This window comes from Mercenaria mercenaria, chromosome 4 (assembly GCF_021730395.1).
Source record: "Mercenaria mercenaria strain notata chromosome 4, MADL_Memer_1, whole genome shotgun sequence".
In the NCBI taxonomy this organism is placed as follows: domain Eukaryota; kingdom Metazoa; phylum Mollusca; class Bivalvia; order Venerida; family Veneridae; genus Mercenaria; species Mercenaria mercenaria.
In genome coordinates this window covers 47,771,862-47,790,063 of record NC_069364.1, presented here as the reverse complement: position 1 = coordinate 47,790,063, position 18,202 = coordinate 47,771,862, and positions in this window count along the sequence as shown.

Sequence of the window (18,202 nt, the reverse complement as noted above, 5' to 3'; positions counted from 1 at the left end):
AAACTTTTTCAGTCGTTTTCCCAATTGGAGTGTACCCCTCCACTTAATTTAAAAACATTCTAATTTCGCTACAATTTTTTGATCTTTTTAGTTTCGTTTATTTTTGAGTTAAATTTTAAAATATGATTAATGCTGAAAAGGTACAAGAAAAAAAACGACATAAATTTTCCAAAATTCTTTGAATTAAAATATGGAAAAAATTTGATGAAAATTTAGTACAAATCAGTGTGTGCACAGGCAGTTGGCTATATTCTTAGAGTTTTTGCCATTTACAGGTAAACTAACTTGATCAGATTAAAATATAATCAACAATTCGACCGGCAGATGTTTGATAGAAATGTACAATTTAATGCAAAATTTGTTGTGTCTTCCTAATTATTCAAAATTGTGAAAACTAATGCATTCATTGGAGTGAAAAATTTTGCGAAAACAAAAAAATTTAAAATGCGAATTGAAGTAAAAAGCGGGGATTACTTTTTTTGTTTGTTAGTTTGCATTTGTTGTTCTAAACGGTTTAAACTTTATTTTAAAACGGGCCCGGGTGGGTTGGATTTTTGGGGGAACCCTTTGTGTTTAAAAATGTGTGAGATTTTTGGGTAGAGAAAAAGTACTAGTTGTACGCGTTGCAGGCTCTTTGTGGAAAAGGGTTTTTAATTTTTTTTTAAAAAAATTTAGGGACCTGGAAGAAATAACATGCAAAAAGTCAAAAAGACCTTTAAATGGCTCATGTCACAGGGGTTAAAAAAAATTTCAAAAGATTTTTTGACATTTTTTCTAAGAAAACGATAATTGAATATTTTTGTATGTAGGGCTCATGGATCAATACGTATCCTAGGTACTTACTCCCAGTGTTTAAAGGTTGTAAATAAAAAGAAGTTGTACAAACAGCGTAAAATATTCACATCGTTTTAGGTATATCAAGAAGATTAAGGAGAAAACTAGATTTGTAATAAACTAAAACCCAATATAAAAAGTGTTCACAATTGAAAGAAAGCATAAAATTAAACAGTCCCTTTTCACAATAAATGATCGGTTGAACAAAATTGACCTAACCTGTTTGCACATTTCCAATGGCTTACACTGAAAGTTTTTTTATCAGAGTGTGAGCCCCTGCTAGGGTTTAATTTTACTCAAAATGAAACAAATGCACCCTTTCCGGTAAAAATAATGTTCCCTCTGATATTTAATTTTTTTTGTTTTTTATTTGAAGGGGTTTTTTGGTACTCAAAGTGATAATTATTTTTAACCAAAAAATGATACGAATGTAAAATTTTCCCAAACAATGATGAACTAAAAAAAATTTAAAATTTGGTGCCCATAGTGTAACAATATAAAGATGTTGTTATTTTCTCTTTCCCCAGTTAATCATTTTTTTTATGTTTTACTCTTTTTAAAGCTTTCCTGAATTTTTTAGGGGCGAGGGGTGCCCGTACTTTGTGCAAATAGTGTAAAACAAAGGGCCTTTTAAACATTTTATGGAATGGTACATAATGACCCCTTGCAAATCCTTGGTTACATTTTCGTCAGCAATGGGGATTTTTGGACGAAACAATGTTAACGAAATCTTCTTTCTAAAACAAACTGAAAAATGGAAACAGTTACGGGGAAATATTAATTGCGATTTTTTTTCCAGTCCCCCCCCCCCCCCCCCCCCACTCCTTAAACAAACCATAATAGAATTTTACTGTTGAAAAAAATGTAAACGAGTAATTAATAAATTTAAATAAAACAAAAAAATTTTTACAAACTTAAAAAACTTTTTGTGCGGGTCTCTCTTTTTAACAGTTATATCAACAATTTAACTTTATTGAGTCCCTTCTGTGGGGACAAATTGTTAATAGAAATGTATATTTTTTGTTTTTTTTGTTTGTTTTTTCTTCGGCCTTTTGGTATGATTGTGGAAGTTTTAAATAAAAAGCATGTGCTTCTCTTCAACACAGAATTGATCCCTGAGTTTTTGACTCCTGGATAGTCTTGGATTTGGAAATTTATATAAAAAAGAAAGTTCAGCATAAGCTCTTTTTAATTCCACAATAATGAAAAACTATCAGTACAGGAATTTTTCTTCTACTATACTATAAAAAAAAATAAAATAAAACAGATAGATTTTCCGCAGAGATGTAGGGGTACCGTTCATTAACAAGGGGAATTAAAAGGTGTGGTGTTGCAATCATTTATCCCCAAGGTTCAATTCCCTAAAATTTTTTAGGGGAGAATTTTAATGTGGTATTAATTCTGCGTTGATTAAAATAGCCCCATTTGATTTTGTACTGACTTAAAAAAATGTGCTATTCAGTAGTGGTCAAACTTGGAAATTTTTTTTAAAAATTTTTTTCCGCGAGCTTCATAAAAAACGTTTTGGAAAGAAGTTTCTACTTTTTATCCCAACACTTTTGTAAATCTGGCCATAATTGACGGGGTTTTAAATTTAGCCAGAAAAGCAAAATCTATATGAACAAATACATCACTTTTATTTTAAAATTAAACCAGCATCTAGAAAAATTAAAAGGGTTTAAAAAAATTACAGTCACCGTTTCTTTTGGCTAAATAATAACGTGAATTGGGTTCCCATGGAATAAGACCAATGGAAATTTTTTTTAAAAAATTTGATATTCTCTTGGACATTGATTTAATTTTTTTCAAACTCTAGTAGACTCTGATGCTTTTGTCCGCATCTTTTCAGTTCAGTCTTTTAAAAAAAAACTAGAGGGAAAGGGACCAATACGTTATTAAAACAATTTTTTTTTAATTTGTTTTTTCTTTATAAAAGTTACCACAACACTTTTCTCCGTCCAATATGGCACTAAATTGCCCAAAAAAGAATTTTTTCAAACTTATTTATGAAAAATCGTATTGACTTACGAGTACCCAGTTTTTGGGGTTAAATAGACGTGTCATGATTATATGAAGTTCCTTTTACCTGTTAGCATAGAAAAAAAACATTGTAAAAATGTTTTTTCAAAAAAACAAAATTGTTTCCGACCTAGTGTTCCAGCAAATAGCTTCTTACTGGAAGAAAAACTCAAATTTTTTATTCGGGTGCCGTTCTTCTCACTGGTAGTTTTGATTTTTAAAAAGACAAAGTTTTTGTATTTTTATTTTTTTTAAAGGCCCTAATTAAGAATTCCTTCAAATATTGTTTTGATGGTTGCGTTTTTAGTTTGCGAAACCATCAAAAACATTTTCGTTAAATGGGGTTGTCATGAGAATGCTGACCCAATAATAACGCGGGGAAACGTAATTTTTTTAACATTGTCGTTTCCCTGTAAAAAAATTTTTATAAACAAAAGAACACCTAGCCACCAAAACTCAATTTATTTTAAGCATTGAAAAAAAAAATCCAAGAATTTCTTTTTAAGTTGTTTGTTCCAGCGACAAGGGGAAAACAATATTTCGCCTACAAAATATAAATATTTTCAAAAGAACTAAATAGCACAAAAGCTTATACATGAATCCTTCTGCTGAACAAAAGGGGTTACTGAGACATCACTGGATTTTTAAATTTGAATTTTATAGATAGGGAAAAAAATTTAAAACTTCAGCCATGTACTCTATTCCATATAAAAGCTTTTTTCATCGCTATTAAAGCTTTTGTACCATACAAAATTTCAAAGATTAACATTAGTTTATAGCGCAAAATCACACGTGAAAAGATATGCGATAAAGTTTAAAAGACTCGGTAAACATTTTTTTGTCGATTTAAAACCGGTGAAGTACGGTAATTAAAAATGAAAAGGATCTTCAAAAAGCTACGATTTTTTACTTTGTATCCCACTTTATTTTATAATTTAATAAATGAAAACTATCTGTCCTAATTCGAAAGACTTTTGTCAGGGAGAATGCTATATTTCTCGCTGAATTTCGAAAAAGCTTCTTATAGTCACTTTTAATTAAAAATGTGGGCCTGGGCGAAGTTTGTAACGCCCTTTCCCTTTTTTAAAAAAAAAATTTTACGTAACATTTGGAAATGCAGTTTTAGCCCAGTAAATTTATTTCCATGGGGGACGAACTGTGTCCCCCTTTGTCGAGTTTTGTTTTAATTTTTTATGAAGAGTTTTTATGTGAGCCTTTTCCAGATACGCAATAGGCATATTACGCGTTAATAATGCATACGCGTCGGGTGATTTTTATAAAAGGGGGATAATCTGTTTTTTTGGGGGTGTTTGCTCAAAAATGGAAATTTTTATCCCGGGGGTCCAGTTAGATAAAACTCACAATTCGGATAGCTGCTTCAGTTTTAGATTACATCTTTTAATAAAAATATATACTACAAAATAATGACAAAGGGGGATTTTAATTTTTTTTTTAAATTTTTCTCCTTTTGAATGGGGGATGTACCTCGACGTAATTTGGGGGTTATACATTTCCATATAATTCGGTTTACCGAGCGTGTATCATGTTGGGGTTTTTCAATGAAAAAATCAATATAAACAATTTTTAAAAACAATAAAGTTTTTCACGGGGGATACGTTATTAAAATTTGTGTAAATATTTGTAATTTTCACTATCTAATTCTGTTTTGGGTTTTAAAATTCAGTATTTACTAAGACACTTTGGAAAAAAGAATTTCAAAACCCTTTTTTTAGGGGGAGGGGGTTTATAAACTTCTTTAGATTTTGGATACAGTTTTTTTAAAAGTTTTTGGAAAATTATAAAATTTTTTATTAAAAGGATTAGCCCCAAAATTGTTCGAGACACACCGCATGTTAGTTTTTAACCCGTTTACGTTAGACCTACGTTTCCCTTTATTTTTTTCTGGCAAAATAGCGGGGGGTTCTGTAAAAACATTTTTTAAACCCGACCTGGACAAACTTTTTTGATTTTGTCTTCGGCCTGTTTCGTGGGCCTTAAAGCGTGTTTTCGATGTTCTGTTTCACAAAGCATTGAGTATTTTAGTGTTTTGTTTTTAAGGTTTGTTTTAGTTATTTTTATTAAGTACGGAGCTTTTTTGTTTTTTCCCTGCCATGCTTTTGTTTAAATTGCGTGTCTAAGATTCCCCTGGCAGGGATTACTTTTATTTGCACTGTCCCGTGATTTTGGAACATAATGGGGTGGGAATGAGGTAGGGTGGCATTAAAATCGGGTTTAAGCTCCCCAATGGTGTTTTTTCCCCTTCCCTTCCAAGGCGGTGCCCACTTTATTTGTTTGTTTTGTCCCCGTGTGTTTGCTTTTTATGTGTGTGTGTGGTGTGGTTGGGGCGCGCGGGGCGCGCGTGTGTGTGTGTGGTTGGGTGTTAAAGTTTGTTTGTTGTTTTTTTGTTGTTTTTTTTTTTTTTTTTGTTTTGGTTATTTACTTAGATTTTTAGAAGGTCTTTTTTTAAAAATCAATATTTCTGTTTTTACATAGAGAGGAGGAAAAACATATATATATTTAGTAAATTTGTGCACTTAGATATATCACACTGAAAAAACTTAAAAGACGAATTTAAACATTTTATGTACCATCTCTACATGATAAAATGTAAACGAAGCTGCATGCAGAAAAATAAAGCTTAATTGAAATTAAATGCACGAATTCTAGTTTCCCTAATGGCAAAATTTCCTTAACTAAAGCATTTAATTTGTCATTTACTGCATTATGTGGTAAAGTGGTATATCATGCGTATTGACTGAAGAAACCCTATAAATGTTAATTCTAAATTTTTCTAGGAGTTCACCAGTCGTTATAATAACCACTTGTTTTAGCAGTTTGCATATACATTGTCGCAATATATTTTCTCGTGAGGTTTAATAGCAGTTAAAAATAAAGTAATACGATTAAATACATTAGTAGTGGTATGAGAGGGTAAAAAAAACCTATCAAACGAGTAATGTGGGGCCCCCTTTATACAATTTAAAGGATCTAATACTTTCGGGAATTTACCTATGTGGGAACCTATGCGAACTTTGAAAGAAAAAACTTCAGTGAAGTGATAAGTAACCAAATCCTGTTGTTTGGAAGGACTCAAGGTGAAAGATTTAGTACTATAAAAGTCCTTTCGTAAAACGAACATAAATATAGTGTAGGCTTCATTCGCCACCTAGTTTACTGGAACTAAAACATACATAAGACAGCAATTCAGGTTTAAGGCGAGTATGTTTTCTTTGAATTTAATTATTTTAAAACGGGAATCGGCAACACAATATACCCCAAAGATTCCAAAACTCATTTTTTTAGATACAGATTCTTTCGCTTACCTTGATGATTTTTTAGAATTTTTGCATTTGGTCACGTGCGGCGCTTAGCACAAGACACATCCTACGGAAAACAAGGGTATTCAAAATATATAATATGCTTTTTGACGATAAAGAGCATAGAGCATAGCTTTTTATGACGACAATTCAAAACTGCCTGTGGCGGGATTCGAACCCGGTCGCTCGGGTGCTAATCCAGTGTTCTAACCACTGAAACAAAGATTCGACTTCCTGACGCATTTGTCCGAGATTGGATATTAAAGGGACGTCTATGCTTTTAAACCACCCCTAAACTTTCCCCTTTCAAAGAAGTCAAAAATTTTGTGCGTGTAAACCCTTTTGCATAGAAATCCATTTTCGACGAGTAAAGTCTTTATCCCGGACGACCACAAACTTACAACATTAAGACGTAACAAATCAAAAGCTAGCATTTTTATAACAAAAAATCCCAACTGCCTGTCGCGGGGTTCGAACCAGGGTCGCCGATGGAATCCCAGTGCCAACGACTGAGCCAAAGAGTTGACTTTCTGACGCAGATAACTTAAAGGCGCATAGCGACCTAACACTCTCCTCTTCAAAGAATTCATCGTTTATGATGACGTGTAAGCTATTTTGGCATAGAAAGTGCAGTTTTGGGACCCGATAAAGTCCCTTTTCCCGGGGCCGCCCCCTTATACGTAAAAAATTAAAGAGCTAATTGTTTTTTTTAATAAAAAATTCATCTCTCTGTGTGGGATTGTATCCTGATCGCCCCGGGGCCGTCAATCTCAAAAATTGAGACAAAGAGTCGACTCTTGACTCAGTTATCAGACATGGCCTTTTAACGTACAGGCTATGCGTAAGCGACCGTAACACTATCTTGAATTGAACATTTCTCGGCAATAAACAGAATTGTGTTGCTTAAAATTGGGATTTTACCATTTTCGGCATTTTGGATACATTTTTTTTTTCATTCTAAAAAAAAAATTTTTTGTTTTTCAAAAACTACTTTTTTCTGCTAGAATAGATATTATCTTCACTAAAATATATTTTTAAATTAAAAAATCGTTTCCCAAGACTGCACCGCAAATAATCAGCAGTTATGCACTTTTTTTTCCCTTTTTCTCTTAAGCGCCATTTTTATACGTCAAGTTTTTTCCGTCGGTGATCAGAAAGGATAATGTGAAAATTTTTTATGACTACCCTTTAACTTTTATCGGTATAGGTCCCATATTTTTCAGATTTTTTCCCCCCAAACCGCAACGCATATATTAATATTATGAAAAGGTTCCAAAACAAGTGGCTTTTTATTTTTAAATAGACTTCCTCGTTAAATTATAGGTATAATCAGTTTTTTGTGTATTTTTTTACTTTTAAACATTCATTAAAAATAAAAAAAAGAGCCAAAAAGCCAGTCGATAGCCCAAACGAAGACCCCTGCTTCGAAGCGGGAGATCATGGTTCGTCCCCATCGCCTCGCTCAAAAGAGAAAATAGCTTATCTTTCTAAATCCTCGAGTAGTGTAGTTTCGGACTGGAAAGTCAAAACGATTTAGTAAGGTAAACTTTTTTTTTAAACAACCTAAAAATAAATTAGTAAAACCTATTATTTGCCAACTATTTTGAGAAAAGTATACCCTTGTTTTCTGTTCAACCTATAGAGTTGCTTTTTTAAAGTATGTCTTTTGGAACAGGTGTAGGAAACTACAAATGACAGTTTTTAAACCTACTTGCACGAAACTGTTTTCCCAAACCCTTTATAAGGCTTCCCATGTGTTTTTGCTGCAATGACATTAAGTAATGCGTATATGGTTTTTTATGCTTGCTTTTAAAATACTTTTACAAGAAGATATTTATTTTGAACGTGAACTTCATTCATCTCGTTCGGATAACTTTTTCATTGCACTTTCTTTTGGGGGTGTTCGAGGTGGTATGGTGGCACCCTTAAAATAATTGGGAACTCCCGAAATGGGGTTTTTTTTTGGCACTTACGTTTTCCCAAAATGATCTTATTTGTGGCCGAGTGGGTAAAGGCATGGCTTCAAACATTCCCCCCTTCGATTTGTGTTGAGCCCAATCGGGCCGTTTAAATTTTTCCCCGGGGCAAACCATCCGCTGGCTTACGGAAGGTGGTGGTTTACACAGGTCTAGCCGGATGCACGGAGGGGCACCTGGGGTCTTCCTCCACCACCAAAGCTGGAAAGTTGCCATTGGATCAATAATTGTGTCGGTGCGACGTTAAACACAACAAAATAAATAAACTATTTATGTGTGCGTTGGTCATGCAAACGTACATTTATGAATAGCTTTGAGTTTCAGTTTTTGAAGACTGCGCTCTTGTATTGTAATTTTTCCTGTTGCGTATTTATTCTTATTATTCAATTGATCAAAGCAGTTTGATGTGTTTATTTTTTTTTTTATTTTTTTATTTTTTTTTTTTTTTAAGAAATAGGGACAACAGTTTTTATCTCAGTTCTCAATAGAATTATATAAGCAAATGTGCAGCTATAAAACACACACTTTCGCCCTTTTCCCTTAAAAATTAAGGGTTTCGACCCAAACTTGCCTTTGTTTTTGGGCTTTTTTTTCCCGCCACCAAAAATCGGGTCGACAAAAAAATTTTATTGAAAATGATAAAAAAAATTAAAAAAAATTTTTCATTGGCTTATTTTTGATCAAAATTCCTTAAAAGAAATTAATTTGTTTTAAAAAACTGAAAGTCGTTATTTAAAAGTAGGCCCTTTAGGGGGAATCGGCTAATTTTTTAAAGATTATTGTTGATTAATATGAGAGCATGTCCTATCTTTATTTTATATATACAATGTATTTTGGGTGGCTGAAACATTATCTTGGGTTTCGATCTCGACAGACTCTTCATATAATGAGATTTATTTTGATATTGAAATTTTACTTATGTAATGAAAATATATAATGATATATATTAGGAGATTTCATAAATAAAACGGCAAGTACTAATGAATTATACTTTTCTATTAGATTTGTGTCATATCATTTTTGTTGTAATTGGTAAATCTTTGCAATGTTTTATTAAAAGAAATTATGATGAAAAATAGCCAACTTGATAGCCTCGTTTTTTGGCGATGATCTTTTTAAGATGATGTCCCTGTTTTTCCCCCCCCCTTTTTGTTGTTTTTTCCTGGTTGTTGAAGCTTTACCTTTTTCAATTGTGTGTTTTTTGTGTTACATGTTTGAATGCATTTTTTGGTTGCCGTTTCCCGGGCTCTTATCCTTATTATTTAAATTTATAAAAAAGGTCGGATGGTTGTGGGTTTTTTTTTTAGATAGGGCAATAATTTGTTTAGCTCTAAAAAAAGTTTAAATAATCAAAATCTAAAAAAGTTTAACCCTGACATTTAACCTAAACCCTAAGCCTAAATTCTTAACCCAAACTAGAGTAAAGATTAGATTTTCGCCAGCCACCAGCCACCATAGAATATATGGTCTGACAAAACTATTATAATGTTGAAAAAGATAAAAAAAAAATTCAGTTTACTGGGCTTTTTTGTTTTGTGAACAGAAAGATAAAAGTCAACACAAAGAAAGAGGCGAGAGTAGACTTAAAATATTTAAATTTTAGAGTATGCCCTTTATAAATTTTTGCTACAATGTTTTTTTGGGAAAGCCTGAACATTTTTTTTTTACGAACTAATTTCTCGCAAAATAGGGGCTTTTGGGTTTCGATAGAAAGTTTTTTTTATAGAATCATTTTAAAAGTTGCATTATTTTATAATTCTTATAAAATGCCAAAAAAATTTTTTTATGGGGGGTCCCAAACAAAAGGTTTTTTACATAAATTTCTTTTTCGTTTAAAATTTTGGGTTTTGCTAATTGTTTGTTTTATTTTGGGGAAACTTTCATACCACCTCGATACTTAGTGGGAGAGGTTTTCTTTTAGTGCGGAATATCATAGGTTCAGCCCCCCCCCCTTCATACCAAAGACTTAAAAAAGCTACCAGTACATGTCGCCGCATTAAAGTGGGAAAATTTTTTTTCTTCTCTCAACCCCCGTGGCCAGGGTTTTTAAAAAATTGAATATCAGTGGACAAATTTTTTGTTCTTTTTTAACTGGTGCAGGACACTACAAATGGCAAATTTTTTTAAAAGCATAAATTTATTTTAACTGCCCCGGTTGCGTTACTTTGCATTGAAATTTTCCCAAAATGATCTCTATTGTGCTCCCTTTTTTGTTTGTTTTCCTTATTTTAAAATTTTTACCCATTTATGAGTACGGCTTTTTTCATTATTTTGAGTTGCAGTTTTGAAAAAGGGTTTCCCCCTTTTATTGTTACTTTTTTTTAAAAAAAGGAAAAACTCAAATATCCCCTACAACTTTAATCCTTACCTACCATAACCCTAAAGTAATAAACCCCAAACCAAAAAAATACTTAGGATTGAGTTTTTGAATAAATATTTTTTTGTGTACTTAATTTTAGATCACTTTTTTTTTAAAAAATAATAATTATTAATTTATTTTTGTTTTCTTTAAAAAAGTTTAAAGAAAAAGAAGTGTATTGTATTTCTCCGCATAAAAGTAGGGAACGTTTAACTTATCCTTGTGATAGGCAACGGATAGATGAAAAAAATCCCTTTTTTTTATATATTTTCAGGGTAGATATAAAAGATTACCTGTGACGTTACTTAATTGTTTTATACAGCCCTAATTTTGTAACAGAAAATTGGTATATAATTTCGTAACAGAAAATAAGTAAGACGGACTCCATTATGCCAAAGGACTGGAAATCTAGAAATATAACAACACTGCTTCTATTCCTGAGTCTTTATACTTAGATTAATGAATGTAACATATTTAACAGGTGCTTGTTTTCCCAGTGATGCCCTTTAATATCATTGACACAAACGGTTTTTATTAAAAATTTTGGTATTGTGAGAGCATTCGTATACAACTATTTTATTTAGCAAATTTTTTAAAGGTTGTTCGAAATAATCTACGTTTAAAACAAAATTTAATAGGAACATTTGATATACCCGCCTTTTTTATAAAATCCCATTTAAAAGATAAAAGGATGCAAACTAAGGGGAAAACAGGGGTGTTTAAGATATTAAAATATTGTTTTCTATATTTGTCGTGATTTCACACGTATGGATATACTTGTAGAATGTGATATTTACTATCATTAAAATATTTAGATGATTGAGCTAATGGAATAGACCGATATTGGTAATTGGTACAAAATGAAACAAATAAAAATTTAAAGGGGTGTTTAAGGGATTTTTTCTTTATTTTCTCTTTTTTTCACATGTTTTTTAACCGAAAACTTCTCGGGGGCTTGAAAAAGCGGTAGTTAAAAAGAAACATTAAAAAAAAACTAACAAATAAAAGGCGAAAAAATTATTTTAAAATTTCATGTTTCATAATTGAAAATTGGCTAAAAAATACTTCGAAAAAAATTTAAGCGCAGTGATATACTTTGCAATAAGGGCCATACACTATTATCAAAAAACCCTTGTTTTTAGTGATTTGGGGCAGTACTTGTTAATTTTGATAACCCTGACAAAAACAAAAACATTTTGTATATGCTGTTATTTTTTAGATGTTTTAATTATAAACAATGCTAAAAATTAGTTCCTTGTTTAAATAAATGTTTATTTTTCGCAGTCATTAAAGGAAATGAAAAAAACAAACCGCTGTGTTTCGGTTAAATGTATTTCAAAAGAGTGAAAAAAAGGTGTTACAGAGATCTTTCAAAATGAACAAAATATTTATTATCATGCTAAGTTCCCTGTAGATGATTCCCACGATGAAATTTTTTATCAAAAAAGAATGGGGGATTTTGTTAAATTTTAAAGGCTGAAATGTTGTACACTTCATCGCAGACGATCAAATGGATAAAATTAAAAACAAAATGCTTTTAAAAGCAAACAAAAAGGTTGGGAAAAAACCCCTGTTTGTAAATTAAAATTTTTAAAAAATGGGTGTAAATATTAAAAAGAATGTCTAAGCGGTGTATCCCAATTTTTTTAAAAGTAAAGAAAAAGATTATACACAAATAAAATTATTTATTTCCAAAAAACGGGTGTAAATTTCTAGTAAAAATTCTGTGTTAGTAATACATTTCTTTTTTTTTTCTTTTTTTTTTTTGTAATTAAGTGTTAATTGAAAAAGTAGAAAAATTTGAAAGTTCGAAAATTTTTTAAAGCAATAGGTGTGTTAAAATTTTGAATATTTGAAATGGAAAAATTTTTTTTATTTGGAAAAATTAAGGACGAAATTGGATATAAATATATGTGTTCAAACGTCGAAGATTTTGTAAGTTTATTTCAATTAACACCCAAGTTGATAATGTTTCCCTGCATGATTTCAAATGACTGCATGCGAGTGTATTATTATAAGATCAGATAAGTTTTCGACGTCAGGTGGGGGAAGCTTTTCTCGCTGCAGCAGGTATGTTATGATATCGGCTTTAGGGAGTTATGAACAATCCACAGTCTGCATTTTTCCAAAATAACTTCAAATTTTTCAGAAGCAAAAAAAATACATTTTATGATAAAAATATAAAAGGATAAACAAAACACAACATTTTCCCTCAAAATTTTAATTTTGCTTTCAGACACACTTTTCCCTTGTGTTTTTAAAAAGAGTTTTTCATAAGATACAAATAGACTTTCAGATTTTAAAAAACGTTTCTTAGCAATAACGACCAAAATTTTTTGGGTTTTGGGGAACTATTTTGATTTTATATTTTTAGAAGTCGAAAAAAAAATCGTCTTAAAGCCATTCCACAACCCAACATCTTACCTTTTAGGCGTAACCTTTTTTGGGTAGTCGGTTTTTTTACCCAGTGAGTTGTAAATCGTAAGTTGAGCTTTTCTGACTCTTTTTCTTTCAAAGCCCTTTTTAACTAATTGGTTTTAAGTTTTCCTGGAACGTTTTTTTTGAAAAGGACACCGTAGGATGTAATCATATATCTCGGTCATTTTTTGGGGTTTAAAAAAAAAAAATAGTGTCAAAATGGACAAGACATTGGGTTTAAATAGAGCATTCTTTTTTTAATTAACAAATTTTATATTATGAATATCAAAGAGAATGTTACAAATGACAAAATGTTGTTTAAAAATAAAAATTTTTAAGTTTCAAATCAATTTTTAAATTTTCCAAAAATTTTTATTGGTCTTACAGTCTCCCGGTTTTGAGTTATTATTTTTTTCTCTTTGGTATTTTTTTTTATTTGAATGGATGTGCTTAGCTAATTTGCATAAATGAACCAGTGCCACAAACAACGAATAAAATTTTGAGACCCCCTTAAAAATGAAAAAAATAATAATTAAATTTTTATAATGCAATAACAATTTTAAAGTGGCATAATGTTTCAGACACAAGGTTTAAAATTTTTGAAAGAAAAATGATGTAATACATTATACCGTTTCGTCACCCTTTCAAAACTTGTGTATTGCATCCTTTTTTAGAAAAAATTTAAGAAAAAAATTTTAAAATTTTTTATTTGTACTTTTTGATACAAATGCTTCTTTACTTGTCAGACAGTTCTTTTTCCTCAACACACTTTAAAAAACGTTTCACTACCATTTTTTTATAAAGATATTTAAAAAAGAAATTTTAACCCAAATTGTCCATATGATATTTAAACTGAACGGTAATTTATAGAAGATTTCCTTCTGTTATTTCAGAAATTGCCTAAAAATTATATTGCACCATCATGCTACTATAATTTTAGATGGACTTTCAATAAAACATACAATAATATTCATAATATTATGATCATACAGCTGATATGTGCAGTCTCCCTGTGAGTAAAAATCAAGTTTTATAAAAAGTACTTTTTTTGTATTTTAGAAATAGTAGTATTATAAGAACATATACAAAACCAACCCTAGCTCGATAGGACGAATCACAGGGTCTTTTTTCAGATATCTGGATGAGGCCTTTGCTCTATGTGACGATTCAATACAGAAATCGTGTCTGAAGTCAATAGACGTACACCTGTATGATACGGAGAACTTAGCACTTGCCTGTAGACAATTTAGTAGTTTCTGAATTTCTGTTGCAAAGAGGTGCTAACCAAAACTAACAAAAGAAAATATGCAGGTATATAAGTACAAACTTTATATTTAAAACTTTAACCAGGTTGACAAACTGTTTAGTGATACCAAATCAAGATGTAAGAAATATATAAATCTTTATAGATATGAAATAAAGAAGACTATTGTTGTCATCTTGAAATATTCACAAGTATGACAAAATGTACAAAATATTTTTTGATATTTTAATTTGTACGGACAAGGACTAAATTGTAGTACGTGGTAGAATATTCCTGGATATACCGGAACATTAAGAGACACACTACTAAGAGAAACTATGCATCAATCATAACAAAAAAAGTTTGATTATCAATTAAGTTACGTACCAAAGGTTATGACAAAGGCATGACCTGTCGTTGTCAAAAGTTCAAACTGTAGAGCATGATACAAATTGCTTCAGAATCAAAGTGCAATCAAATGTCATTCATAAAAAATAAAGTGATTTTTAAGAATCTGTGATCTTCTTTTGTCAGTTGCTTTCTATTTTATGAATAATATGTTATAACGCAACATATTATCCATAACAGCTAACCAACAAGAGAGCCAATACGGTATTGTAGGTAACATTTAAGTGAAAATATTGTAAAAAAGAGAAAAGTGGAAACTTCACAGGTCGCTCAACACGACAAAAACGAAAATGTTGCAGGCTCGGTTTGATTGAGCCTGTTCATGGACGGTAGTGGAAATGCAAGTCACATCTTAATCAAGACGTGCAGAATATGATTCTTGTAACACTGCTGCCTCATATTGTGTGCAGTTCATATTTTTCAGACATTTCAACTGATTTTAGATTCAGATTTTAACTAATCCATACAATTTTATTATAACAGAACATTGTTTCAGCTAGTGCTAATTGTGTGAGGGCAATTTCACAGTTCACTACATCTAACGAACAGACACAATCAAGTCAGCTGTTAGTTTGCTTATAGTCTGCCTATATATCAAAAAAAAGCCTAGAAATTGCCTTTGATGGCATTTTTTGTTAATGCCCGACAGCCATCTTCATTGTTAACTTTATAAAAATTGAAAACGTTTCAGGGGGGCTGTCGCCTTCTTGGGGTCATAGTAAGGTCACAGCACAAGGTCAAAGGTCAGTAAGTGCATTTTTGTTATAAATTTCAGATTGTCGCCATTTATGCTACTTTTTGATATAAACTTGTAATTTTTCTGTGATAATTATGAATTTGAGATGTAAAATAACTTATTTCGTGTAGATTTGTTGCATTTGAGACAGGCAAAATTCAAAACAATTAAAGTTAACCTAGAATGAGCTTAACGTTTCGTACGCTCTGATATTTTGTTCAATTATGAAAGCTATCTATCTCATGTTTCTAAAATGTCCGTTTCCAGGCTAACAATTTTCAAAAAGGCTAGCTAATTGCCTGTATGATTGTCTGTATGAACAGTACAGGTAGAAAAATCTATGGCGCATATATTATAAAGACTAGCACAGTAAAACTTCGTTTGCTCGAATTCGAACACGTGCTGTAGTAATTTCAGGAATGTGTGGGCGTTTAGAAATACTGTCTATGCACAAAAAGTAAGTGATATCTAAGTTTAAATATAGACATTAGATAATCGCAAATGTTAAGATTTTTTTAATTCCATTAGCATGAAAATGGTACTCTTCATATTTTTAATCTGCTAAAAAAAATTCTTTGCACATTAACATTAGGCTATTATAAAAACTGGTAACCACTCTTCAGTTGTTTTCAATATCTACAATTTTGTAACTATTTGTTTATATTGGTTCTATGGATGGCATAACTTCAAAATGGCTGAATAATTGTCAGTGAATTTGAAGTTTTTCGAATGTTATTATGACTGTGAATATAGGGTAAAGCATGTTTGTTTTCCTATTACAATACCTTTAGATTTCCGAGTGATTGGTTGGTGATAGAACCGGGTAGAGCAAACGTACCAATGTATCACGAAGGAATCTACTGATGTTTTAAATGAAACAAATGTGAGCTAACGCTATTTTAGCCTTAAACGTGTAAAAATAAATATGTTGTCAATTAAATTCAGTGCGGAATGCTATAATGAACTACCCTTATATAAAAATAACTTCTTACGCTTATATAAAAAATGAATAAACTCCTTAATAGTGCCACTTCACAAGCTATAGACGTCTTAGCCTGACATATTCAATCGGCAATATTTGTTTACTATAAATCGTTCGTTTAGAATTTCAAATTTCTCTTCATGCTCTTTTTACCCCACAGTTAGTTATTTTTACGCATTGTATATCTCTTAGTTACCATCAAGCTACCATATTTCACCATTTTGATTAGCTGAACCATCATCTGTCAGTAATCATGAAAATACCGTAAGGTATAACTTCAATATTTCACTGAATGTGCCTCAATGTTACTATTATGAAAAATTCTAAAGCAACCTTTCTGATGTTTGAATATCTTTTTTTTTTACATTTATATTTGTAAAACATCTGAATGACTGATGTTTCAGTGTCAAGATACTAGCTTTGTTTTCACAATGTTTTCAAGGACATCCTGTCAGAAAGCAAGTGTCAGATGTGTAAATTGTTAGTTAACCTAATTAGTCATGGAGAACATACACCTCTCTCGGGGATCGAACTCACGGCATCGTGATCCTTAAATCTGCGCTCTACTTATTGAGCTAAAAATACTTGGTTGTATACATGACAGTAAAGTGATTTTAACTGTTTATGTGAGATTTGTTATACATTTATATATAATTCATTTTCCATTGTAGTCTTCTTCTTCAAAACCTACAATATTTTCGCTTTTGCACATATTTCTCAAACGATAGGTGTACAATATGTAAATATTCTTTTTATAGTCAGTTCAAAGCTTAAATTCAAATTAAATTGCTGCCTAAAGTACAAGAAAGCATTTGCAGTGTCATTTTATAATCATTTACTCGACTACTCCACACATGATTTTTGTTTATATCTCTGCCAAGTTTTGACAGATCTGAATGAAAATTTGGACACACTGTCTAATGACCAGTTCACTTAAATGAACATAACAGCGATAACAACTGTGCGTACATTCGTTGAGCCATGACAGTTTTAAATAAGGTAACCCAAAAACAAAAAATCACAGAATGAATGCAACTTGGTGCTGGTCTCCATGCGGCAAGTACTGTCATCTGCGGGATTAAACAATTTTGTCATTATTGTGGTGTCATTAATCACGTCACAAACCTGATATAAAATTAACGTGTTCATATTGAAAATATTTGCGGATGGTCCATTTCAACTAAACATAGTTTAACATTCAGAATATAATAATTTGAATTTCATTAAATTCGTAAGATCAAAGTGTATTGGTGCGATTTGGAATTTTACTAATTTTGTGACTTTTAATTTAAGGGATTACCTTATCGTTACCCTTACGGTTAACTGAATTTAAATCAGTCTATGATCGTTTTTATGTTTTATTACAAAAAAATAATCATTAAACACTGTGTAAAACATTCATTCAAATCTGTCAAACTTTGGTGTTAAAAGAAAAAAAACAGATGTGGAGTTAGAAAACTTGTTGAGTGTATCATTAATATACGCACCATTTTGCTATCTTTAATACCTTACATGTCATTTTCAGTTTTGACCTTGACATGTCTTGGACCTTTAAATTTCAATTAACATAACCCTTGGATACGACAATACCAAAAATATTTCTACAGTTGATCCACATATAAAGATTAGCAAACATGTAAAGTATAACACACTTTGCCATCGTAAGCCACTTTTCCCAGATATATATTTTATTCTATATAGTATAATATATATTATATATATATTTATATTATCATCAGTTTTATTTACAAAATACTGAATGGCGTTGAGACAAAATATTTAAACCAATTTAGATGGTAATATGAAAATAAAACGAGTGCGTATCGCATAGTTTATTTGTAAATGCACTCATTTGACCTTTGACCCTCTTATACTGTAATTAGGAACCCTAGAAGGCGACAGCCACTTTT